The sequence below is a fragment of the Diuraphis noxia genome, unplaced genomic scaffold, assembly GCF_037042655.1.
Source record: "Diuraphis noxia isolate RWA-SAM2 unplaced genomic scaffold, SU_Dnox_SAM2 contig0004, whole genome shotgun sequence".
NCBI classification, from domain to species: Eukaryota; Metazoa; Arthropoda; class Insecta; order Hemiptera; family Aphididae; genus Diuraphis; species Diuraphis noxia.
Genome location: NW_028301714.1, coordinates 22,974,698 through 22,989,030, shown reverse-complemented (window position 1 = coordinate 22,989,030; position 14,333 = coordinate 22,974,698). Strand labels below are relative to the sequence as shown.

At 27.3% G+C, this 14,333-nt stretch overlaps 1 protein-coding gene across 2 annotated transcripts in view; it reads right to left on the bottom strand.

Moving 5' to 3' along the window:
- LOC107162013 (Transducer of ERBB2) overlaps window positions 1-6,115 on the bottom strand; it is a 47,945-nt gene extending 41,830 nt beyond the window's left edge. Inside the window, exon 1 of one of the 2 annotated variants that reach the window (XM_015508697.2) lies at window positions 5,713-6,115. The gene's annotated coding sequence lies outside the window, so the exon portion shown is untranslated. The remainder of the gene's footprint in view (window positions 1-5,712) is intronic. The other variant, XM_015508714.2, reaches the window with a different exon arrangement.
- Window positions 6,116-14,333: the final 8,218 nt, after the last annotated feature.

The window sequence follows — 14,333 nt, the reverse complement described above, 5'->3', positions numbered from 1 at the left end:
AACATATAATATGATTCATATTCTATTGTACTAAAATTATAACTAAATTATACATAAAAATTAATATACTTTAGTATGGGACTCGGAAACAACTGAAATAATTGACACCAAATTTTGCACACATCCCTCGAAACTCGGAGAAAGCTATTGCTTTATTTTTCAACTCGCTTAAAGTAACTGCTATAAAGTAACACACTCATGAATTTCATTTTGGCCCATGAAAATTGAATATTGTTTTGTTTATCTATGAAGTGGTCATTGGTTAAAAAAATAAAATTTAAAAAAAGATGTTGAAATAGGCGACTAACCTGACCGAAATGGAATTTTTGAAAAGAATATAATACGTAATATATGTATGATTATTAATATGTACACTAAAATATTACGTCCATATGTTTCTAGGTATAAAATCAAAAGCTATATATACTCAAGCGATTTTTACAAAAATTCAGAGATTGCTCTGATATCAAAAAAGTTTAGAGAGTAGTTTGAATAACGTTTGAAAATTACCAAGTGCTACGTATATCCATTATTCATCTATTGTCCATTTCAGTCGAATTAGTTCACAAAGCGAGGCAGATATTTATACCTACATCAATTCCTATTTTCGCATGAAATGAAGTTCACTATAACAGAGATAATATGCCTTCATAGCACCGTTTTATAAATTTGTTCGTTTTTTTTTTGTGGCTATTGAATTAAAACTTTACACACTCATTAAAATGACATACTGGCATGCTCAATGTCAAAGTACATACAACTCTAATTGCACTGCAGTGTGGTACCTTCTTTCTCCCACTCCCACTTATATAGTTATATATATATACCTATTCAGTATTCACCCATCTAAAATCTGAGAAATTCAATTATTATTTTCAGTTCAATATATTTAAATATTATGAATATAAAAACTGTAAATATTTAGTGTACCTACTATACAATAAGTACCGAAGTGCCTACCTAAATGCTTCAATAACTGTGTGCCTATAATACTTATTCTACTTACAACTTACGCACGTGCTCGATACAATATAATATAGTATTAACTGTAATAATAGAAAATAATTATCTAATAAAATTAAAATTGTAAATTTAACTATCAAACTTATTTAGCATTTTGGTTAAATAAATATTTAAAAAATAAGGTATCAGCTGTAATCTGTTTTTATAGTTTGATGGTGACTGGCGAATCACTTGCTCGTTCTATATAACGGCGGCATAATACAGCGAATGATTGGGTAATCGATCATGTTGGGTTATATATGTTTGTAACCAAATGCTGAACTGCATGTACACGGGTGATAATCAGAAAATCAGAAACATAATAGGCATATTATTACAATATTTTAATATGCTTAAACAGGCGCTACTTTTGAGGTTAAAAATGAAGCGACCGAATAATGAAATACGAATCGAATAGGTACTAGGCCTAATGCTATTGTATTAAAAAAAATAAAAAAAATACACACTGGTTCACATTTAGGTGCAGCGTATTATATTATTGTAACTTGTTTAAGTACAAGGAATACTGCCGATACATATCGTTTTGACGAAGTGAACGGAACTTGTGAACTAGAGCAAATTATAACACAATATACCTATCGTTGTTTCAGTATAGTTGACCAATGATAATATTTCAATTGCCGCGTGTGTTCAATAACTCTCATGTTTAAAATAATATGAACATTATGAACTGTCGGTTTTAAATATTGAAAAGTTTCAGATATCGTACTGGCTATGCTGGTCGATTTATAACGAATTAATATAGCCTTGGTTTAGTAATGATAATTAATGAACTGCTGTTGGATCGTTAATTGGGTCAGAAATATTTTCTGCGCGCACTGTGTATACACACCACACACACACACACAATAATAATATAATATCAATCGAAAAACCAAGTGGTGCTGGTTTGCCACTCTATTGTATAAAATAATATACTATAATTTGGGTACGTCATATTACATATTATTGTGTGTTCGGCGGCGTTGATAAACGTATATAATATGTAGTTCCAGTGTAATGGCATTGGATATCCGGTAATGGTTCTATTGTGTTATCTGCCTGGTGCGCTGATAACGAAGATATATGTATATGTATTTGTATATATATATATTATAAAATATTATATTGTAACCGCATAGATATATATATAAACAATATATTATATGTCTATGTTTGTAATTTATAAGTTGTCGAGACGATTATGTAATATATGAAACAGAAACGACGAAATTCCCACGGAGCACTAGGCCACATTACATACTATATTGTAGTCGCCACAGTGTACACGTGAAAGGAAGTACCTACCCATATATATATATTTTTTTTTTTATATTTATTCTGTATAGTGTCAAAATTATTAAAAACGTAGCCGTCATTCATCATCATCGCGTCTTTAAAAAGTGTTTCGGATGTGCTTCGGTGACGTTTCCATTCGACCTTGATTTTGGTTTAAATATTTTTTTTTGCTAATATTATTAACCTTGAACAAGTTTTCTTCTCCCGATCACAACATTAATCACAACAAAAATACAAGTTTTTGCGATACTCTTCATATTACATAATGATACAATATTCTTGTCAGGCGGTTCTAGTAATGATAAATTCAAATAAATACAGAAAACACAAACTTAAAAGATGATATTTTAAATTACAACATTATGATGTAGTATTTTAAATAGAAAACTGATATTAGTGAAAAGAAGCAAACCAGGCTAAATCTATTTTTGGACAAGTTGTGGAATCGAGTTTACGACCTTGACTGAACCTGAAAATAAATATTTATGCTATGGAATCTTACGACATTATTCAAAATGCCGACAAATGTAATGCTGGTTACCTACCCCAAGTCACTTTTTTTTATTAATTAATTTTATGAAAATGTTCATAATGGAAAGTGGGTCGGAAGTATATTTCCAAATCCCAATCATTTTGCTAGATGCTAGTGCTAGAATTTCTATAATTTGTAGAATTTTTAAAATAAGCTATATAAATGTACATTAAATGTTGGCCCTTCTTTTAATATTTAAAAAATATGAATTTTAATACATTAATATAATAATACTTATTGGCCAACTTTTGAAATAACATTATTTTATCATAAATACTTAAACCGTTGTTTAAGTCATATTCTTATTTCTTAAATGTAAAGTAAATATGCTTAATAATATTAAAATTGAAAGTATTTTTTGTTCAATTGTGATTAAGACTTTTAGGTATTTAATTTTTGCCAAGACAAAATAACCAACACTAACCTGACACGACGATATTTACCTATAACTGATAATTATTTGATTCGTTATCGCGTTGAATTATCTTCATTAACATTGGCAAACTCTTTTATTTTAATCGTTGTTAACCTAATGGTTTTAATGGTTTTATCTACAACGAATTTTATGGGTCATCATTTTCTCATTGTTTTATTAGCACGTGCTGATAATTAAATCGGTAGATTAAAAGTATCACCGAACATTCAAAAAATTAAAAATGTAAAAGTTTATACAAAAGAAAATTGGATAAAAGGTTAAAGGTCTTTTATTTTATTTTTAACACTTTCTTAACTATTGTATTCAAAGTTACAAACAATTTTTTTTTATAAAACTGGATTTCTAATTTTTAAATCAAATTTTAGTTTTTATAGACTAGGTTAATTTTTAAGGTTTATACTGGAAGTGCTATTGTACTGTAATACTTGAGTATTATTGAGGTATCAATTATTCCTAAAATAATAATGCCTTTTAATAGTATATAATATATGATATGTCGATTCGAAATCAATGAATGAGTAGAGTAGTTTGAAATGTAAAAAAATGATTTATAATATTGTTTATACATTTAGAATAATTTAATTATTATGTTATAATAATGCTGAAACATATTTTTTATAAAATGAAAACTAAATAACTAAACAATTTACTAAATTGTTATAACTTATTTTTTTCTCACCTTAGACATTTTTTACTTTTAATTTCTGTCGACTGCAAAATAATCACTCAATATTTTGAAAAAAATGTTGTCAATAATAATATTAAAAACATTATTGTAAGTACTTTATACAAATCAAATGCGGATATTTTTAAGTGTTCAAATTCTAGGTATATTTAATTATTATTAGATATAACATATTGATAAGACAAATCTTAGACATATTAACAATTTATAAAACATAATACTACTTTGGGGCTATCTTTTTTACGTATTATAAGACAATCCTAGGATCATTGGATTTAACAGTTTATATTCAATTTGAATTTATTCATGTTGACACAATAAAAAATTCAGATAAAACTATACCTATAACAAAAATTAAAACGTTTTTAATTAAATATAGTACAATTTAATAACCTTATTGCTGGTAGTTCTATACAGTTTAATAACTTTAAGTAGTTTTATTTATTATCATACACGCACAAGTTGAAAGTTATAAAGTAAATTGCTATTGATGAATTTCAAAGAGCGTGTAAGTCACAAAATCCGTTATATTAACGCTTTCCCATTAGATTACACACACAATTGTATTAACCCGTTGATATCTTCTCTATTGGCCATTGACCTATATCGTTTTCGTTTTTCCTTAATTAACCATTTTAAAAAACGTACAACAACAATTGATGGCGTTCGCGGGGACATGTCCTTTAACGGTCGATGCTTCACCCAAGGTGAAATTTGGTATAAATGGTGTTTTCCCCTTCCTATTTGTAAGCAAAATTCCTCCACCCAAAGAAAGTAAACGGATTCCAAGGAAAATACCGTAATATCGCCAAAATCTTAAAACTAAATACTATCCAGAAGTATATTTATATACCTACCTAGTTTTATTTTTTAAAGAAATTTTAACAAGAAATATTATATCTCTACTATTGCACAAAAATTACAAAAAACAGATCATCTTTCCTCGTTAATATTAAATTTAAATTAACAATAATGAAGGTGAAAGTCAAATATGGTCATAATGAAGAAAGTGGGGATTAGAAAAATATGCTGCTATTAGGTTAAATGCCAACGCCTAATCGATAGGTAGATAAACGTGCTCTTATTACGATTGAAGCCCTTGATTTGATTAAATAAAAAATCATGGTTTTTAATAGGTATAATATTTACAATACTGAGAACCTCTATGAAAATAAAATTATTTATTAATAACTAATCAATAATTTAAAAAAATGCAATGAGTGTAAAAAAATAATTACGTGCTCTAGTCCCAAGACTACTGTTACAGAATAGATGCCTGCTTCAAATAGGTATTATCCTTTTATACACTCAGTCGTTTTAATCACGGTATTCGATTGATATTTTATTAATTTCCCTTGAACTGACATCACAATCAGAAATTTTAATAGTTAATAAATAAAAATAAATATTCCATAAGAGATTTTTAAATTAAATTGTACCAACAAAGGTACACCTATTTTCCTAGTGTTGGAATTTCCAAACACATCGAATTATGACCTCTATATAACTTTATAGGTACAGTCAAAATTCGTATGATGATAACTTAAAGAAAAAATAGTATTTTGGGACACGATTGATTTTGTTCACTATCAGTTTGATATCCCGATTACCACGGCGTTTGCCCAACCGGTTTTAGTGCACGTGTACCGAGCAGTCGTATAATACTTTGTTAACGATTAATTATTTAGTGTTAGCATATATATTGTATATATTTTTTTAATGTAATTAATTGTTACTAAAATTAAATAATTGACTTACCAAAGGCGGTTAAGTAATTCCTCCGTTGGAACTGTTGGGCTGCCAGTGTTGAATCTTAATTCAAAATCAAAAAGACCAAAAACTATGACGGTACATAAAAAATATGTAGGAATATAGTATGTACGATAATAAACTATATAATATTACTGTTTAATGTTTGGTATATATATATATATAAAAAAAAAAAATCTATTTAGTAATATTTTGAAACCGTTTTACGTTTGCAAAAAACACGACACTGCGATCGACAACCGTCCGAAATAGTTTGTACGGGATATATAATAATATGTTATATACTGTGTAAAAAAAAAAACAACGTTTTTATTAACAACTAAAGGAACAGAACGGCAGAGCGTACGGAGCGCGTGTGACAGACCGAATGCAAGGCGGCCCGGACGGCAGCCACGGCGAGCGTCGCGCCTCGGGGGCTCCGGCCAATATGATGATTGACGTCACAGCCGAGTATACGTCACGAGCGGCAGCACCGTTGCTAGGGGGTTCTGACGTCACGGCGGCCCTCGCGTAGGCGTACACACTCGCACGCCGCGCGCGTCCCGGATGTGTCCCGGGGGCGGTCCTCTCTTCACCGCGGTGGCATAATTTGCCGTGTATCCCATCGTGCGCCCTCCACTCCAAACCACCCCCTCAAAACTACCCTCCCACCAACATACACACACAACCCGCCGCAAAACGCACACCGCGCGATCGGCACAGACTCGTGCGGAATATTTTCGAGCAAGCGGCGGCGGCGGTGAAAACGAAATCCCGTGGCACAACGACTTTGTTATTACATAAAGCCTCCCACGGGGTGGTGGATTTTAAGTCGGAGGCGTTGGGAGGGAGGGGGCGAATGCGAGGGATGAATGATGTCGGTCGCGGTCGGGTCGGTATATACAGCTGCAGAATAAGATAAAATAAAATAAATAAATAAAAACCCATTGCGAGCGAGCTGATGACGTCAAACGTTTTGTACAGGATTCAGGAGGCGAAAACGGCCGACATTGGCGGTCGCCTTGGATGTGGAGGGAGGAAGGGGGGAGGGGAGTAAAGCAACGTGAGCGAGTTATCTGGTATTCTGGTGCATAGTTCAATGCGAATTTTTCATCAAAACACTACACGACATAATATAATATATAATGACATGTGTCAGCAACGAAATACAAATAAAAATTCAATTTACATAGTATTTTATAAATTGAAATCTAAGGAGAGCGTTACGATTTGACACAATTTTATTCATAAATGTATTAAAAATTATGAATTGTTTACATGATAACCTTTTTTTTTATCAAGTGTAACTTTTTATTGACACAACAATATGCTATATTTATTTTATTTGTTCAGTTTAACGTTATTCTATAATTGTATTTTTTCTAGATTATTCTTTTACTTATATAATATATAACTATATAAGTACATAATGTATTAGATATACACAGTGCGTACACAGTTTTGAGACAACCATGCTAAATTTAATACTAGTATCTATAATTATGAAATTTTTATACTATTATAATAATTATGAAATTCTGAAAAGTTATTATGATAACACCTAAAAACGTTTTGAATCGCCTCTGTAAAAGAATTGTACGCGTTAGGCCCGCTTTGTGAAAACATCGGTCTTTTTTTTTTTGCTGTACAATAAAGCTCCAGCACCGCTTCGATTATGTCACTCAATTTTTGGCCAAAAAAATGGTTCCAATACCTATTCATTTATAAACTCGAATATTTATATTTCAAAAGTATAGGCCTTAGTCTAATAATGTTTTTAGCGCACTGGGTCAAATCGAAATGTTTACGCTGGTGGCCGTTATCAGAGCGAGCGCTTGTGCCACGGCTGGTGGTGCAAATCATACCCTCCCACCAGATCCAGTACAATAAGTGCTGGTCCATTTGGTGATGAGAAAATTATTTTCTTGAGTATACCTACTAGTAGACATAAAAAAGTATATGTATTTCTTATCAATTCCAAACAAAATGCCACTTTGTCGACCATAATTCCCGGTTGAAGTATTCAGGTTATCCAGGTATCAAGCCTTCAACAAATAAAAAAATATATATATAGACTAAACGACCTATATTTGCAAATATAAAGTGCAATTTTTATTGATTAGGTAAAACCCATTAAGAAAAAAAAACAATTCTGTAACCAATATTTAATCTAAACTTCGTCTTTACGCCTATTAAAGTATTTAACTATTATGTGTTAGCAATACTAATAATGTATTATACCAGGGACGGAAAACTACTGTAAGACAGGTTACATTAGGAAATATGAAGTTCACAAATCGAACAAAATACAAAACTGAACATAAATTATACCATGAAAAAAAAATAACTCTGTTATCGAAAAATTGATAATCTTGACATCTAACGAGAAAAACTTTTTGATTTTTAGGTATATTTTATGTAATTGTTTGTTAAACTTCTGAGTTCAGGATTATTTTTATTTTTACTTTAAAACTAGTGCTTCAATTTACTGATGCACTTTGAAAATTCAAAGGTATTTTAACTCTTAATCTTCATATGAGTAATTAATTATTAGGTATTTTTAATTTTTAATTTTTAAGTACCTACCTACCTATATATATATTGCGTGTTTAGATACTATTATGAAAACTTAAAAAAAAAACAAAATTATCAAAAATGTTATTATTTTGTAAACGATATAAACAAATAACATTTTAAAAAATTAATCAAAAATGCCGTCTACAAACGTCAAACCAAAATTATATTTTTAAATCGATAAACTAAAACGAAAACAAAAAATTAAAAAAGTTTTCCAACCCTGTGTTTTTCAATAGCATATCACTTAATCATATATAATGGTGCTCATAAAAAACCTTTACTGAATAATTATTATGATAATATAAACACTTCAGATTCATAAACACGTAAGTCTGGTGGAAATTGTATATGTGTAAAAAATCCAATTTACACGTAAGAGACAAATAAACAAATTGAATTTATTAATTTTAGCTTTTAAGCCAATGACCAAATACCTAATACATAATATTTCATCCTTATTCCAAAATGTATTAGGGCCTTATCAGAAAATAAATTTAACTATATTGCATTAAAAAGGGTTAATTGAAATATAGGTAAATACCTAAAAAGAGTAAAAAGAGAGAAATATTTTAGATTCAATTGCTTATGTAATTTTTAAAGTGTCAATGTGTCATAAATCATTATATTTATAGATAAGTTATCAATTATAATAATGTCTTGTTAATAAAAAACTATAATTCCATATTATCGGTTGTAACCCACCTATACCTAATAATTTGGATTTGGTTGATAAATGTAGGTACTACAGTTGTTATAATATATTTTTCAATAAGTCCAATATCCATAACTCAGAATAACAAATAATCAATTTTAAAGAAAGTCGCTCTGCTATTACAAATGTAGGTGTCGAATGTACTTGTACATTGAGTAAGTGACTGTAATATATGTATAATTTAGTATTAATCATGTACCATTGTAAATATCAATAGATGTAGATAGCCAAGGCTAGGAACATCTAATCTTATCTTTAAAAAAAGAGTATAAATCATAGTACATGAAAAATGATTCTGAGTGGAGACTATCTATCAGCCTATATAATATAGTACTAGGTAACTAGGTACACATTTATATATTGCTATTAAAGTTTTACTATTTTACTACTAGTAATGGCGTATGTTAAATTATGTTTTGTCAATAACTTTGAATTTTAAAATGTTATAATATAATATAGTAATAATTAATATAATATGTTAAAAATGATAACGAGTCATATTTTTTAAATAAAACTAAATCGATATTCTTTGTTTAAATTATTTTGTCCAAATTTTAAATTAAAATGTTTATCTTAGGTTTATTTGTTACAGTACGAACTGCTTATGAGTTATGGATTATGATTAACCTTGTATTCAATTTTCAAGCTCTTTAACTCAGTGAAAAATGTTTTAGTGACATTTGTACAAAAATATACCTACCAAACTAAAAAATTGAAAATTAAAAATGTTCTACTGTTCCAAAAATATAAGAATAGACACTAAAATAAAAATAATTGCAAATCTATCTGAAATATTTCTAAAAGGATTTATCCTTAAGACTTTAAAGTAGTATCGTAAAACGTTTTATACTTATACATATATATGTATATATATATATAGTTGGTTATTTGTTAAATAAAATTTAATTTGTGATTAATTCTCTGATATTCCACGTGTTGAATGATGTGGAAGCACGAAACCATCATGCGTTTATAATTTTATATATGAGCTCATTCACTTTTTTTAGAATTCATTAGATTAATAATTATTAATTATGTGTATTTTTATTATCTTTACTGTACTTTAAATTATAATGCAATAACTGAATAAAACAATTCTCTGAAAATAATTTTTCAAAATTAACTTTATTGCCACTATTAATATACCTATAGATAGAAACAAAAGTTTAGTATTTAAACTTGAACAACTTTCATTACAATTTACATTGAAATTATTTGTCTTTACGAATGTTATGTAACAATATTAATTCAAACCATCTTCATAATGTTAAAATGTAATACGCCAGTCAGTGTTTGAATAAATACAAATAATAATTTTACTTTTTATTTTGATAAATAAAAAATGAACTAAGATTTAAAATATTATTTTTTTAAACTCAATCTTGAATATTAAAATAACTAAAATAATTAATATTTAATTTTTTGAATTAAATACAAAGTAGGTTTTAAATTAACAAGATTGGTTTATTATTATAGAAACTATGGTTTAATTTATTTTCAATTGTTCGTAAAATAATTAAATTTTAGTTTAATGATCTATTATAATATAGTTGACAATTTATCATACTCGTATAATAACGGATCACATTCATAGAAAAATAAATGTAATTGTAAATAGGAAGTCACCTATTGTACATTTTTTATTATGCTTAATATGACTGAAGATATAGATAATTTCTTATGAATTCAATCAAATAATTGTTCAATATCTATTCAAAATAGTGGATGTACCTATTACTAACATTTTAATAGTTACGCAGGTGCAGGATATTTTTCTGTAAACGTCGAGCTTAAGTAATAATAACTTCTCATTAAAAGTTTATAAATAATAATAGAAATAATATATATATATATATATCTCAGATGTTGTTTCAAATAACACAAAAACATTTATTTTAATTTTTAAATATGTAAGTACAATTTTATTGCAATCCTTTCAAAATATGTATGCTGATTGCTGACTAAGGTGACATCAACTGACCATCAAATACTAAGCAATCATAATAAGTTAAAGATTAATTTATGAAGGTTTGGTAACTGGTAGGTCCACATTAAATGATCATTATATGTTTGATATAAAAAATGATGTGGTAAATTAATTTTAGGTCGAGGTCAAATCTAAAGATTATAATTTTTCAATGGCATCACTAAAAAATATTTATGATTACATTTGTATGAAAGTGGTTTATCAAAATCGTTTACAATGTGTTTTGTTAAAAATTATTTTCTTTGAATTTATAACGTATATGTGTTAGGTTTCAATTTTGTTCAAATATTTTAAGATAAAATCAATATAACAGAGTACGGAAAGCTAATATTACATTTAAATATTTATATCAGACTTCAAATAGTTATATATTTATAGTTATTAATAGTATTTACAATTTATTATAAATAAAAATGATTTCAAAACCCATTTAGTTATTTTTTAGCTTCTGAGTGGATGAAGTTTTGAATGTATTTATTTTACAGTGAAATCCGTTGTTTTTTCATATTTATTTTTGTAGCTGCCACCACCTTTTGGAGGAGTAAAAATTTGATTTTCAATTTAAATATTTTTCCTGGTAAGAAAGTGAATTTAACTGGTATTTCGAAGAGTCAAAAGCAAAATTTTCAGAACTTTTCTCATCAAGTGGGAATACTAAAAAAAAAACATAAGAGTAGAAATTAGAATATTTACGCATTACCAGTTTTTGACTAATTTGATTTTTTTTTTTGTAATTTACAAACGAATATAACCATAAATTATAGTAATGCTCATAACATTTTTATAATATATATATGACTACATTGTCTACGCAAATATATTTTCAAGAGGTTTTAAATTTTTATTTTTATTTTTATTTTTTAGTTTCAATTTTTAATAAACGTTGATGGACAATTTTTGCCTGGTAAAAAGCTTAAAAATATAATACAAGGTTACTCGTAAATTTTTCTTATCACCATTACAAAATATTAAAAACAATTTTTTTTATAAACATTAATTGAATTTAATATAACTGTATTAGTGTATTACAAATATAAAAATAAGTAATAATAAAGAAAAAGATAAATATAAATATAATATAAAATATCCTAGGCTAACAGACTCCACTCAGAATTATGTTATTTTTCATATATATGAATTTAATTTACAAATGCATCTATTATTGTGACTCACTCGACACTTGCTGTTATATAATATAGTAGAGCGGTATCCACTTGCACATCTTTTAATGTTAGAATGAGCTAGTATTAGCAATATAAATAATATTATTTTAGCAATAAATTATACATGCATAGGATAGGTTAGGTTAGGTAGTATATTGTAATAGAATAAATTTCAGAAAACTTCTAGTTTTCTATAAAAACAATACTTTTATAAATGACAATGTAATCCTTCTCTGTACCATTACAGAAAATACTATACTTTTTTTGAATTTTGAATTAAATTTTTATTTTTTAGCAAACACGTTTTAACCAAACCTATATGAGAATGATATAAAGGTTTGACAAATCATTAATTATGTATTTATCATACTGTTAACACTATGTGATTACCTTAGATAATTTATTGTAAAAACAATAAATTAGTAAAAAAATTAATAAGTTTTACTAAATTTCTAAAAGTTATTTAATTAATTCTAGGTATACTTAGTAGGTAACCTACCTACGCAAATTCACCTAGCAATTGAATGCATCAGACAAACATTGAGTTTAAATCCTTACCAGAAATAAACGTACACTTAATATGAAGTTCCAAAAAATTCCTAAAGTGCTGTTAATTGCAGATAAAATTAATCTACTCATTCCTCTATAGTTCATGACTTGGTGCATGATACATTTTAAGATTCTTCAGATATTTTTCCCTATTACACATTCCTTTATGCACCACGTTACCGCTACATATCATATTCGAAATAATACTAGTATCATTTAAAATATTCAAATTTGTATTGATCAACTCAGACAACTCACCATAGGCGCAATATCATTTTTAAACTTGGAGGGGCTTTACATATTTCAATAAAACAGACCCGTGGGGGACTCTGCACCCCACACTCCCTGTTCACATATACCATTTAAAATACTAATATCAAATTTTATTAAAATACATCTATTAATATTATAATTCTAAACGTCGGTTCGGCATTGCAAGTTAATTCAAAATCTGTTCATTGGATAATTCATTCGATATATCTCGTTCAATATGATAATCTGTAAAACTATTATTAAACTTAAATAATGTTCTGTGGATAAACTGATATGCATAACAATATAACATACAAAAAATGAATCGTTGTTTAAAGTTTAAAGTTTAGAAAATAATTTCTTCAAACAACGATTATAATCGTATAAACAGTATATTGTTTTGTAGATATTGATTAAATAATTAATAAAGAATTTAATACTTAAATTGAAATTAAAATTTCTGGAGGGGCTAAGCCCCTCCAAGTACCCCCCCCCCAAATTGCGCGTATGCTACTCACGTATTTGATAGTATTTATAATTATTATTTTACTTCTTCATTAAAGAATGTCAACAACAAGTCTTGATAACCAATCATAAATAAAATATGAAACGGTATAACCATCGTTGACATCCGAAACTTTTTTGTGTAATTATTAGAAAATTATTTAATTATAGAACCAATCTTTTGTAATTTTGAAGTAAATGGTAATATTTTAATTATTTAATATTTATATATTTCAAAAAAAAAATGTATTTATTTAATTATTACTGGTATGTCTAACACCGTATATCGAATAATATTTAAGTTGTAATCACTTCGTAAAATCTATCTTTTCATGAACTATAAAAACAATTTCAGAAACAATGCCTACTTTATTATTAAAAAGTCACTTGACATCGTATATTATTTTCACAATTCGTTCATTCATTTCGTATAAAATCTAACTTTTACCAAACAAAATTAATCTTGTTATTTATGTATATCATATTTAAAACCTATACACATTTTTTACATAGTAATACATAAATAAATTCAAGTTTTATTTATATAAAAATACGTTTAAACTTCTCTAGAAATATTTATAAATATTTAAGTCATATTAAATATAAAAAGAAATAAGCAAAATAATATATTAAATAATATTATAGATAAATAGCTAGGCACTTCCTTATCACATGATATGAAATTACAATCACTGTAATATATAAATAGGTACCTACATATTTTTAATTTTTCGTTTAATGAAAGATCTAGATACCTTTAAGTTTCTAATCGCTTATACAATTATTATTTTCGATAACAATTTTATTTTATTATTCATCAATAAAGATACTTCTTATGTATAAATAATTAATTTTGGAAATAATTTTTTCTGTACACGATATTTAC